Here is a 12769-nt window from a genome sequence, read left to right as displayed (position 1 = left end):
GGGAGGCTGGTTATACTTCTGGGCCCTCCTTATCTCCCACACATGTTTAATATCAGCGTCCGATAAGTAGGACTTCTACAACTCGTTTTAAATAAGATCGAACTATGCAATTGTATGATATGTGAATATAGCTCAATGAAACTATTGGAAAAATAAATAAAAAGAATGCCTTAGGGCATGCTAATAAAAAAAAAAGATTTCCCACCTTGAGGCAAATGAAAGCGGTGTGGACACCGGGACACACTAAAGTTCTGTCAGCAGAGAAAAAGGACAAAGAAACCTTGCAGAGGAAACCAGCCACCTCTTGCTTGATACAGAATCTTGGGAAATTAAGTCATCTCTGTAGGGTCCCAAAGCTGGCAAAAATAGACCCAAACCGTAACCAATTCACTGCCATGAAGTCAATTCCAAATCCTAGCGACCCTATAGGGCAGGACCCTATAGGACAGGGCAGAACTGCCCCTGTGGGGGTCTGAGATGCCTCCGATTTCCCCTGAGGAGCAGCTTGGTGGTTCAAGCTCCTGACTTTGGCAGTTAGCAGCCCAGCACATTAAGTACTATGTCTCTCCAGTTCAAATCCAGCTCTCTGGGACTCCAAGCCCAATCTCACACCTTGCTGCACAAGCGTCAGGTTGTGTGTCTTTGCGTCTGTTGTGGAGACACCCACCCAGCTCCACCAAGCCTGACCTTCGGCTGGACGCTGACTGTTTATTAAGTTAGGAGTAATGGCATTGTGGGTGGGAAGCGAAGGGCCACACGTTGCGACCTGGTTTATTTTGTCAGAGAAGATTCAAGGGATGAGCCTTAGATCGCACTTTATACCAAGAACATTGTTGCCTCTCTTTCTCTCTCAGAGCACAGGGATCGGTGAGGGGGCTTCTGTGGGGTCCTGCTTTGGTTTAATCGACGCGAAGCTTCCAAAGCAGGCGGCAGTTTTCAGGAAAGTGGTCACTAATGCACCCCGTGGGGCGGGTGCGTTGCATATTCACTTTTACCAACAGTTGGCTCGGAGTCAGCAGTTAATGGAACGAGAATGATGCTCCTCCGCCACATCATTTCCTGAAGAAGAAGAAGAAAAATTCCAACAGCAGCCACATCTTGGCCTTGCTTCTCCCGTGTGTTAGGTCTCTGTAGAGCGAAGGGAGGGATGTCTGATCTACATGTGAAAGAGCCTGATAGACCAACTCCAGGAGTCCCGGATGCGAACACTGCATGTCCGCTCACATGTTTAGAAGCAGAAGCCCGTTGCTGTTGGGTTGATTCATGGGCACCTGGAGGGCAGAGGAGAGCTTCCCCAGAGGGTTTCCAAAGTTACATGTCTTCACAGAAGCCCACGCCTCCATCTTCCTCCCGGGATCAGCTGCTGGGTTTGAGGTGCCGGCCTCCTGGTTTATAATTAAGTGCTTAACCACTGCACCGCCAGGGTCCCCAGCCACAGGTTGTCCTCGGGTGCCCCCCAGTCAGTGGGGTGTATGTCGCCCCTAAGCGCAGCAGAAGAAAACAACAACACTCCGCCAGGCACTGTGCTGTCCGTGAGCCCCTTGTTGCAGCCCCCCGAGTTTCTGCAGCCCAATCTTCCTCACCTTTGCTGACCTTCTGATGGAGTGTGCCTGAGCCCCCCACTGGGAGCTGGTCCCTCCTGATAACATGTCCAGACTGTATGAGACAAAGTCTCTCTATTCTCACATCCCGGCTGTATTTCTTACAGGACAGATTTGTTCATTTTTCTGGCATGTTAAATATTCCCCCCAACACCGTAATCCATGACTTCCTTATTCATTGCCCCGCTTCCACGTACACAGGAGGCAGTTGAAAGCACCCTGGCTTGGGTCGGCCGCGTCGTCTTTGTTGTCTAACACTGTCAAGAGGTCTCGCACAGCAGGTTTGCCCGATGTCGTGTGGCCTTTGATTTCTTAAGTACTGCTTCCCTGGGTATTGATTTGGGGCTCAAGCAAAGCAAAATCCTTGACCACTTCAGTCTTTTCTACGTGTGTGGTGATGTTGTTGATCAAGTCCATGGCGTGGACTTGTGTTTTCTTCACATTGAGGTGTAAGCCATACTGCATGCTGTGGTCACGGATCTTCCTCAGCCAGTGCTTCCTGTCTTTGTTTTCCACAAGGTTCGTCTCCTGCAGATCACAAGGTGTTCACGAGCTTTCCTGCAAAATGGTGCCATGTTTTTCACATAGTCCAGCTCCTCAGATTAGTTCTTCAACATACAAATGAAATAAGTGTGGGGAGAAGATACAGCCTTGGTGCACACCCTCCCTGGTTTTTAGCCACTACGGACCCCCTTGCTCTGTTCCAATGATGGCCGCTTGGTCTGTGTGCAGGTCCCAGCAAGCACCACCAAATGTTCTGGAATTCCCATTCTTCGCAACGTCATCCACACATTGTCATGATCCATGGAGTTGAATGCCTTTCCATAGTCGATAAAATACAAGTAAGCATCTGGCATTCTCTGCTTTCAGCCAAGAACCATCTGACAAATGGATATATGTACACACACACATATATTTGCCATTTGGTTGGCCACATAGCTTCTTCCAAATTTCCTGACATAGATGTTTGAGTGCTTCTAGCATTGCATCTTTTCATTGGTATTCTGTCCATTCCTGAATGTTTTCCACCAATTACTGTAACTTGGACTTCCTCTTTCAATACCATTAGCAAGATGGGAGTGATGTTACTCTTACAGGCATGCCTCTAGAGATATATACGGGTTTAGTTCCAAACCACTGGAATCATGCAAATACTGCAAGAAGGCAAGTGACCTGGAATGTTTTGGCTTCTCGGTGCATGCAAAAGTTATTTTTACACCTGCCTGTCGTGTATGCAAAAGCATCAGTCATATTCAGATAGCAGTGTGGTATCTTCAGAAAGTGTGGAATGTTGAGAATCACTAAAGTGTAACACAGAGAGACGAAGTGAGCGCCGGCTGTTGGAGTGGCCCCAGCAGACGTGCTTGATGCAGCGCCGCCACAGGCCTTCCCTCGGTAAAAATTCCGGACAGGAAAGCAGGGTGCTGTGAAATGAGGGGTGCCTGCCCCTGTCACCAAGGGTCGCTGGGAATGAACGCCAGGGCGGTACTGGCAAAGAGTTCACGTGCTTGGCTACTCACCACAAAGTGGGTAGTGTGCGTCCACCCAGAGGGGCCTCGGAAGGAAAACCTGGTGCTCTGGGTCCCAAATATCAGAGTAGGACTGGACTCTCTGAATCGGATGGCACTTGATGGAAGCTGGTCAAGCGGTTGAGAAAATTCAACGAGTTCACGTACATAAAGCACGTTGAACAGAACCAAAACCCCAAACTCGCTGCCATCCAGCCGACTACAACTCCTGGCGACCCTAGGGGACAGGGCAGAACTGCCGCTGAGGGTTCCTGAGACCGGAGTAGAAACTTCATCTTCCTCCTGCGGAGCGTCTGGTGGTTTCAAACTGCTGACCTTGCGAATCGCAACCATGAAAATACAATGATACACAATTATTGCCTAAAAGACGAACACCTAAAATAGTATTAGCTCATGCATAGTTAACACTCAAGAAATGTGTGGAATACATGAATAATCAAAATGATCACAGCAACCCTTCAACTCTACCAGCTCTCAACTGAAGCACAATTTGCCAAAGCACATAGAGTATTAAAAGAAGGATTCTACTGTGTGTTGGGAGCTGAGGGAAGGGTGTGTGTGTGTGTGTATATGTATATATGTGAATATATGTATATATCATGGCCATAGAGCATGGTGTATGTGTACACACGTGCACATTATTTCTGGAGTAGCATTTCCAGCATTCATGTTCACAAAGGGAGAAAACCCTTGGCTTTCCCTAGATGACTGTCTAGCCAGAGCCAATTGGTGACGATGAGAGGTTTACACTTATTGAAAGTATGACTTCTCTTTAGCTCTTTGACCTCTTCACATTCTAGAGCAAGTCCTCGTAGTCTCTGCTGACATCCACTTGAATGACCTCTTGCTGTAAGAAGAGGGGGAAATCAGGCCTTGCCGTGGTTTTTGTGTGGTGGGAACGGAGGTTTGGGAATAAGGGTGCTGTGCTATACATGTAAATTCTACATACCTATTAAGAAACCATTAGATTCGTGTGTGGACCTCAAGCCCCGGGCTGGACAGTCAATGTGGACTTCACCAGTATTTCCGTTTGGGCTCGCCCAGACAGCACTGTCCAAGAGAACTTTGTGTGATGACGGAACTTTTCCACACGCGGCCTGCCCAGGTCCACAGCCACTAGCCACATGGGCTCTCTGGCCACTTGAAGTGTGCATGGTGCAAGTGAGGAATTGAATTTTCAGTTGAATTTGGCTTCGGTTTAAATAGCCCCAGGGCTCGTGGTTATCATATGGACGGTGCGGATCTCGCAGAGAGAACTCCATGCTTTGGAAGTGGGCCATAATGGGACTGAGTAACTTTGTAAAAAACATAAAAGGGCGTGGTGGGCCAAGTAAGTTTCGGGACCTTTGCTGCAGGTAGGAGAAAGGGGTCTTGTGCAGGAACAAGTTGCCTCGCTGGCCAGTTGGTACCAACAAGCCTCCGGCTGTACCACCAGGAGCTCTGCCGACACAGCGGTTCCCTGTCAGGACGGACGCTCATGGCAAGGTCAGCAGTTTGAAACTACCAGCTGCTCCTCGGGAGAAAGACAGGGTTCTCCGCTCCCAGAAACAGTGGTGCCTCCGGAACTCACAGGGGCAGTTCCACCCTGTCCTCAGACCTGCTAGGAGTTGACGTCACTCGATGACAGTACGTTTGGTTTGTTTGCTTGTTTTAATTTTTATTTCTAGTTCTACTGATGTCCTGGTGGAAGAGTGAGGTAGAGCAAGTTTAGAAATTCCAACCCACCACCTTTCCGCTCTCGGAAAGATCCCGAAGGAGTAGTTGTGTCCTTTCCTGTAGGGTCACTAGGCGTTAGATTTGATTCCATGACTGTGAGTTTGTTTGTTTGTCTGTTAGTTTAGTTCTACTAGGAACCCTGACGGTGCTGTGACTTAGGCATTGAGCTGCTGGCCACAAGGTCGGTGGTTCAAATCCACCAGCTGCTCTAAGGGCAAAAGGTGAGGCTGTCTGCGCCTCTCAGGACTCACTGTCACAGAAACCCTGCGTCGGGATGCTATGAGTCTGAACCGGCTCAATGGCGAAGGGTTACTTGCTCTTCTTTCTCCTCCCTGCTCCATAACTCAGTAGTATCTGTAGGGAGATAGTAGGGAGAACTTTACTAATTTGCGAGCGAGAAAAAAAAAAAAAACCTGGCAAAAGAAAGCGATAACTAGTTCTAGAATGGGCATGCGAAGAAATCATAGCAGTCTAAGGAAGTAATTGTTCTTAACTAGAAAACAAATCTAAGTACCATCCCATAGTTATAGCTTCACTTTGCTCTGGGAGAGGTCTCTTGTATTTTTTAAGGGGAGACTTTTGGGGAATGGAGTGGGTTTGCGGCTGGGAGGGCCCAAGTCGGCGATGGGCTAACAGCCCATGGAAACATCGTGGGCGGCTGTGACATGCCTGGGTGCCTGCTTCCTAATGCTGGTGTGTCTCCGGGGCCGGTGTTTCACTCTCTTTGTTAGGCGGGTCTCCGCCCGCGCCAACTGCAGCGTCACCGAGTGTGCTCCTGTGAAAGAACTCTTTGTAAGGGGCTGCCTTGGCCGCAAGGGTTCTTGCAAGTATATGCTGGTAACTGGCAGGGCCAGAGTCGATTAAAAACAATGAAATGAAACGGAAAGATGGGACGTTGCTTTTATTGAGGTTGGTTGCAGCTGCCATACGAGCTCTTTAAGAACCTTTCCATGACCAAAGCCTTCAGAGAAAATGGCTTTTCTGCGCTTAATTGGCGATAGATAATTATCCAAACTGGAGTCGAATTGGCGGAGGGGGGTTTCTGTCACTGCTTTTAGGAGGGCTAAGCCGAGGTCAGCACTCACCAGCTCATCACAGGCTTGGTGGTAGGAGTTTTTTCCACCCCCTGAGGCTCCCCAGGGGGTGGGGGGGGTGGGGGGGGTGTCGTGTGCAAGTCTGCAGTGGTCAGTCCTTGACCTCCTTTGGCTTTTCTTGGGGGAAGGTGGAATTGTAGAGTGCTAGGAGAGGTCTCCTGGTGGCATCGTGGTTACACCTTGGGCCGATAACCACAAGGTCGGCTGTTCAAAACCACCATTCCCTCCTGAGGGAGAACGGGGAGGCTTTCTACTACCATAAAGAACTGCAGCCTCGGAACACCCCCCCTCCAGGGGGGGGCAGTTCTGCCCTACCCTGTGGGGTCACTGTGAGTCAGGACTGACCCCACGGCGGTGAGTTTTCGAGGAGGCCTGGAGCAGCGACGGTGACGTGGGAAGCCACCCAGTCGCTCAGGGAAGAAAAGACCTGGAAACCAAAACCCCGGGCGAGCAGTCATCGCCATGACTGGGGTGAACTTGGGGCTCACTGAATGACACTGGGATTTGGAACCTCGTTATTCAGATGCAGAAGCATGCCCAGAGTAGCGAGGTGACTGTCCCAGGCCCACAGCTGGTTAAGAGCCGAAGGGAAGGCCAGAGCCCAGGAAACAGACCTGGGCTGCGAGGTTTGGGGGCCAAAGCTGGGACTGGGGCGGGGGTCAGGAGGAGAAGGAAAGCAAAGCAGGAGAGACATCCCAGGAGGTTCGCGCAGAGGGTCAGCGTGGGCTGTAATCTCGCCTTAAATTGGTGACCCCTCCATCCATCCAGGGAACCAACGGTTGCTGAGCACCAAGCCTGACAGCAGAGGAGACCAGAGGACAACAGCAGGGGCTGGAGTGTACCCACTTGGATCCCAGTACCAGTCCAAGAATCCTCTCTAAGAGGGGCCATCGTTCAGTGTCTCTCTTTGAGACCTACCGCTTTCTTAGAGGAGAGTATGTGAGCTGATAGTTGGAAGAGGTGAGAGTAAGGGGACAAGTAGATCCTTTTAGCAAGGACAGGTCAGGAATCAGAGGCAGGCCAGCAGCTGGGCACTAACCTTTATGGTTTGATCAACATCGAGCACGTTTGCTGCAAAGACCCTCCCCCCGCCATCCCACCCGCACCCCCTGTCTTCATCCGCTGAAATATGACTGACAGCCCTTCTTCCCTTCGCAGTCTCAGAGCTTCAGGAGGAAGGGATCAACGCCATCAACCTGCCCCTCAGCCCCATTCCCTTCGAGCTGGACCCTGAGGACACGATGCTGGGTAAGTGTGCCCCGGCCCCTTTGAATACATGCCATGCCTGTGCCATCACTCTCCACTGAAGCCCTTTTCTCTTTTAAAGAGGAGAATGAAGTCCGGACCATGGTGGACCCAAACTCACGCAGTGACCCCAAACTGCAAGAGCTGATGAAGGTAAGAAGGAGGCAGGGTGGGAGGGTGGGTGGCTTCAGGGGTCTCCCAGAGTCCCCAGGGCTGACACAAGCAGCCCTCCATTACTAACGGGAAGGTCGGCGGTTTCAACCCATCCAGCAAGCCTGGTGCTGCATGCCGGGAAGGGCACCATTTGGAAGTCCTGTGGAGCAGTTCCTCTCTGCCCATAGCAGCCCCCGGAGGTGGCATCAGCTGGACGGCAGTCAGTTGGTGTCCAGGCGCCTCGCAGCCCCAGTGGCCTCCTCCCCTGTGCTGGTCCCCCAACCCCCACAGAGAACACATACCTCTGTAAAGGTGGAACGTTGGGGCACTCCCTGCCTTCAGGCAACTCCTAGACTGCTAGAAGGGAATGTATTTAAATTGTCACCAATTGTACCAAGGTACCCAGCCCAATGTCTGCTCTAAGTGACCATCCCCTGAAAAAGTCAACGGATGTGGGGAGAGCTGAGTGGAAGAGATGCCATTCCAGGAGTTCCTGGGGACCGTGTACCTGGGTCGCTGGCTGGCTTGTGAATGTCCACTACCTGACCATTTCCTGAGACAGTCACACTGTGACCACAGGGGTCTGTCTCTGCAGTAAGGCCCTGGGCCGGGGCCTTTCTCTTATGGAAAAAGACACACAGCTGTGCCTGGAACTCGACCTGTCCTTGTGCCCCGAGAGGGCAGGAGCCTGTGTGGGCATCAGGGAAGCCCTGTGCTTGCTCCTGTCCAAAGGCAATCATGTGTTGGGATGAGGTATGAGGAGATGCTGTCTGCCCGGATGGGCTCCGAATGGTTCAAGCCTCCACATGGCTCTCCCAGACCCGGATCTGTACCCAGGCCCAGAGGGAGAGGGAGATTCCAGACGTGGACGGCCACAGGACACAACACATGAGAGCCACCACACCCACAGGAGAGCTGCCAACTCACTTCTAGGAAGACTTTAAGTGTTCCATATCTAGACTCCTTTGACCCGTTGAAGTCCCAAACATAACCTCCCCCATTCAGGCTGCCTTTTGCCCTCTCTCATCCCCCACAGGGTGTCTTCTTGACTTGTCCATAAGCATGCCCTCTCCTCCCTCAGGTTGGGAATCTTTTCCCTTGCAAGCTTCTCCAGGACAGAGGCTGTGTCTGACTGTATGGGATTGGAGTAGTGCCCGGTGTGTGTGCTCCCGTATCACCACAGCCTCACCTGGGACCAGTAGAGCCATGTGCTGTGAAGCCCAGGCTCTAGGATGGGCCACCCAAGAATGGAAACCCAGCTTGGTTGCTGCCTGTGTTATAAAGGCTGCAAACAAAAAGGCAGAGACAAAGGACCACAGACCATATGATTCCATTTATACAAAATTGTAGAAAAGGCCAGCGTTCTGGCTGTCTGGGTCGTGTGGTCAGGGGAGAGGCCAGAGGAAGCTTTTTAGGGTGAAGGCGCTCTGTTCTGTGTCTTAATTGGGGTGGTGATTATACAACTGTGTGCAATTACCCAGACTCACCAAACTCTATATTAAGTGGGTTTGTTTCTTGTATGAAATAACACCTTACTCAATTAAAAAAGGAGGGAGCACTGAAAAGGGAGAAAGCTTCCCTTTTCTTACCTGACAAACAGAACGTATGATACCTGCTTCTAAGGCCTTGCCTTGAGGTAGCACAGTCACCTCTCAGGTAATGGCAGGTGCTAAACCCCAAAACTAACCCCACTGCCCAGGGGTCCATTCGGATGTAGACCAACCCTATGGGACAAAGGAAACCTTTGTTTCTGAGACTTAAGTTTCTGAGACTCTTGATTGGAGCAGACAGCCTCATCTTTCTTACACAGTACAACTGGTAGGTTTAAACTGCCGACCTTGCAGGTAGCAGCCTAACACTTAACCCACGTGCCACTAGGGCAGCTGCTAAGATATAGACAAAGAAGCCCTGAGGGCACCGTGGTTGAAATGCTAGGCTGGAAACTGAAAGGTTAGCAGTTCAAAGCCACCTAGCAGCTAGGAAGGAACAAGACCGCCTGACCTGATTTATGATTCCATAAAGTTTAGGGCCAAGAGAATCCTATGGGGCAGTTCTGTGTCACATGGGGTCGCTAGGGGTTGGAATGAACTCAATGGTCCCCAACCACAATGAAGGGAGAAACGGGGACCTTGCTGAGGGGCCATGTGGTGCAGTGAGGACAGATCATACATTAGGATGGGATAGCCCTTTGCCTTCCGTGAAGTGTGTAGCTCTGGCTCCATCTCTCCTCTTCTGCACTTGATTTCCCCAGCTGAAGAGAAGGTGTCAGTAACCACCTCACAATCAAGGCTCACATGGCATAATGGGAGGATGGTGTCTTTTCTAACACGCTCTGCCTTTGATCGAGGGCCCTGTCCTGTCTACTGCCACGTGTGGCAAGAACGCTCATCCTAAACTTAGGAGACTCAGCAGATACATATCTTGCCTGGGCTCTTATGAAAAATGGATACGTCTGGGATTTGAACACCAATTCATGTAACGGCAGAGCCCACACTCTTGCCTAGTACAAACCACAGCACCCAACACTGACTGTGTTGCCACTCAGATAAAGAGAGGCAGGGAGCTGGACGGTATGAATGAATTCACTGGTGTCTCCAGCAGTCAAAGGACTTACACCTGAAAATGAACAGACCATCCGGACGCACGCTCACAGCCAGCTGTCCACGTCCTAGGTCCTATGGATTCGGCCTTTAAAGGCTCAAGTTCCTTTCTCCTTTAATTGCACAGCATGAGGAAGGTGGCCAGTAAGGAGAAACTCAGAAAGCTTCCCTTCTTGTCTCTCTCTTTGTAGGTGTTGATTGACTGGATTAACGACGTGCTGGTTGGAGAAAGAATCATTGTGAAAGACCTGGCTGAAGATTTATACGACGGACAAGTGCTGCAGAAGCTTTTTGGTAGGAGGAGAGTTGAGTGGGGCACTGGGCACCCTTCATCTGCAGCCAGATGGGTTACTCACGTGTCGTTAGAAAGGGTTGCCATCTCACAGCCATCTCCTGGAGAGGGAATATGAAGGGGTAGCATGCGGATGACAGAGTGGTGGTGGAGTGTAGGTATCCTTTCAAAATTTGCTTTGCGGGAATGAACTCACATAAGAGAATCTTGACTAGATGGGGCTGCTCTCTTCGGCAGCTGAAAGGATCAGCAGGTAGATGAGAAGGCCCCACTGTGCATGTATCCCTAGAGAACATGCTTCACACAAACACACACACACACACACACACACACACACACAGGAAGCTTGTGTTTTTGTGTCTCCCTGAAGGTATCTTTATGTGTCCAGGGAGTATGTGTATAGTATGTGTACATGTGTGTACCCCCGTGGTACATGTGTATATGTGTGTACCTCTATAATCTGTGCACCTGTGTGTGTTTATGTACCTCTATGATGTATGCACGTGTGTGTGGTCTGTGTTGCCATTCAGATAAAGAGGGGTAGGGCTGAAGGGTATGACTGAATTCACTGGTGTCACCAGCAGTCAAAGGACTTATACCTGAAAATGAACAGACCGTTGGAACGCACACTCAGGGCCAGCTGTCCACGTCCTAGGTCCTTTGCCCCGTGGCCCTCTGTGTGTACCTCTGTGATCTGTGGATGTGTGTGTGTGTGTGTGTGTGTGTGTTATACCTCTCAGGACTGAGCGTGTGTTCCTCTGTGTGTAAGTCTGTAGGTGTGTTGCTTCTGTGAAGGTGCGTGTATAGCCCCAGGGTTGGCTCCCAGCTAGCTGCTCACATGGAAGCGAACAGCCCTGGGGGAGGGAAAGGATGATCTTGGTGCTGAAAGGTCCGATCAGCTCGAATGAAGCTGGGTTCTCCCTCTCTGTTCTTGATTTTCTCTCTGGCCCCAACTCTCTCTTTCCCCAGAGTCTAGGCGTCCATTCCGAGCTGCTCATCAGGTACCTCTGCCTGGCTGCATCTCAGACTGAGCTTGTCTGACTTTCCCAAAAATGTTTCCTATCCTGTAAGTGAATGGGACCCCTCCCACTTCCCCCACAATACCATGCGTCGTCAACACCCATTTCTTCTTGCTCAGAACTCTGCCTGACCAGCTCTTTTCTGAACAATTGAAACAACTTCTAACTGCCATCGTGGCCTCTGGTCTTGACCTTCTCCGACCTATGCCCTACCAGGCTCGCGGAGGGATCTTTCCAAATCACATCCCTCTCTCACCAGTGTCTGCCATGAGTGGCTCTCCACCACCTTGGGACAGAGTCCAGGGTCCTGTTGTCCTTCGGGGCCATGGAGTTGGTTCTGACCTTCTGTACAGGCCCATGAAACCCTGCCCAGTCCTGTGCCGTCCTCACACCAGGCCCCTTAGCACTCTCTAAGCCGATCACCAGGTGACCTCCAACTGTCCTCCAGCCTCACATCTGACTGCCCTCACACATGTGGCCCCTTCAGTGCAGTCATATGGGGAAAGTGCTCAGGGTACTGCCCAGCTCAGAGGGCACGGGGCACAATGATGTCTGCCATCATCTTGGTGGGGTGGTGGCTTTATTACCATTTTGTGTATCTTATTTACAGCCTTATTGTATGTCTATATTAAATATGTATGTTGGTGTATTATTACATGTGCCACACATATCAACACCTCCATACCTCGACCCGTACTCGGCCCTTCTGCCTGAACGGCTCTTCCTCCTTGAACCACCAGGGCAAACCACCAGTGCTCCCCCTTGCTATCTTGAGACATGATCAAGTGCGCACCTGCCGAGAGCCCTCGCGGCTCAATGTCCAGGAGACCCGGTCTGTGCCTTGCCTGCTCCTCAGCGCATGCGCACACCTGCGCACCTCCTTTGGAAGACTTCATGTCGGCTGTTACAGCTGATGCTAATGCGGGGTGGGGGTGCTGCTGCAGAACAGGAACCCCGTCAAATGGATCCAGATTTTCCTAGTGCTAGCATATTGCCTAACACGCGTCACCTAGCATCGAATCTATGCCTGTCCCGTGGATGGATGACCAACATACAATGTAGCCATTTCTAGCAAGCTAAACAGATTGGGTATCCAGCCATCGGTATTAATGAGCATTAGTATGTAATGGCTGGTGCACCATGGCGGACACGGAGTGGAAATGAAAGCAAGGCCACACGTGTGGACCTGGGGAAGCTGGGGGAATCAGTGAGCATCTCTCCCGACAGCAAATTTCTTGTCAGGCTCAGAAACCACCTCAAATGTTCTGTGCAGGGCAGCGTGTGGGCATGGAGTAACCTTATCTCTGGGAATGGTTACAGAACCACGCCTGAGGGAGGATGTCATGTCACATCTTTGGGGCCCTGAGTCAGCTGTCACTAGGCACGTTACATTAGGCCAGATCCAGCCTGCAGGCTGAAAAGGTGCCATGACGAGGGGGCATCCTTTCTTTGTTCAAGCCTCAGTTTAGACCTGGAAGCTGGACATCTGTATTCAAAACCTACAGGCAGGGCACTCGGGT

At 51.0% G+C, this 12769-nt stretch overlaps 1 long non-coding RNA gene across 1 annotated transcript in view; it reads left to right on the top strand.

Annotated features, from left to right (window-relative positions):
- Positions 1-10226, top strand: part of LOC123521778 — a 111474-nt gene extending 101248 nt beyond the window's left edge. Inside the window, exons 2-4 of the long non-coding RNA XR_006680127.1 lie at positions 7099-7188; positions 7268-7338; positions 10130-10226. This is a non-coding gene — a long non-coding RNA (uncharacterized LOC123521778). The remainder of the gene's footprint in view (positions 1-7098; positions 7189-7267; positions 7339-10129) is intronic.
- The last annotated feature ends 2543 nt before the right edge of the window (positions 10227-12769 follow it).

Source organism: Echinops telfairi, unplaced genomic scaffold, assembly GCF_000313985.2.
Source record: "Echinops telfairi isolate 266 unplaced genomic scaffold, ASM31398v2 ScPeMD7_60;HRSCAF=208, whole genome shotgun sequence".
Lineage (NCBI taxonomy): Eukaryota > Metazoa > Chordata > Mammalia > Afrosoricida > Tenrecidae > Echinops > Echinops telfairi.
The sequence above is the reverse complement of the archived record's forward strand: the minus strand, read 5'-3'. Positions and strand labels throughout refer to the sequence as shown.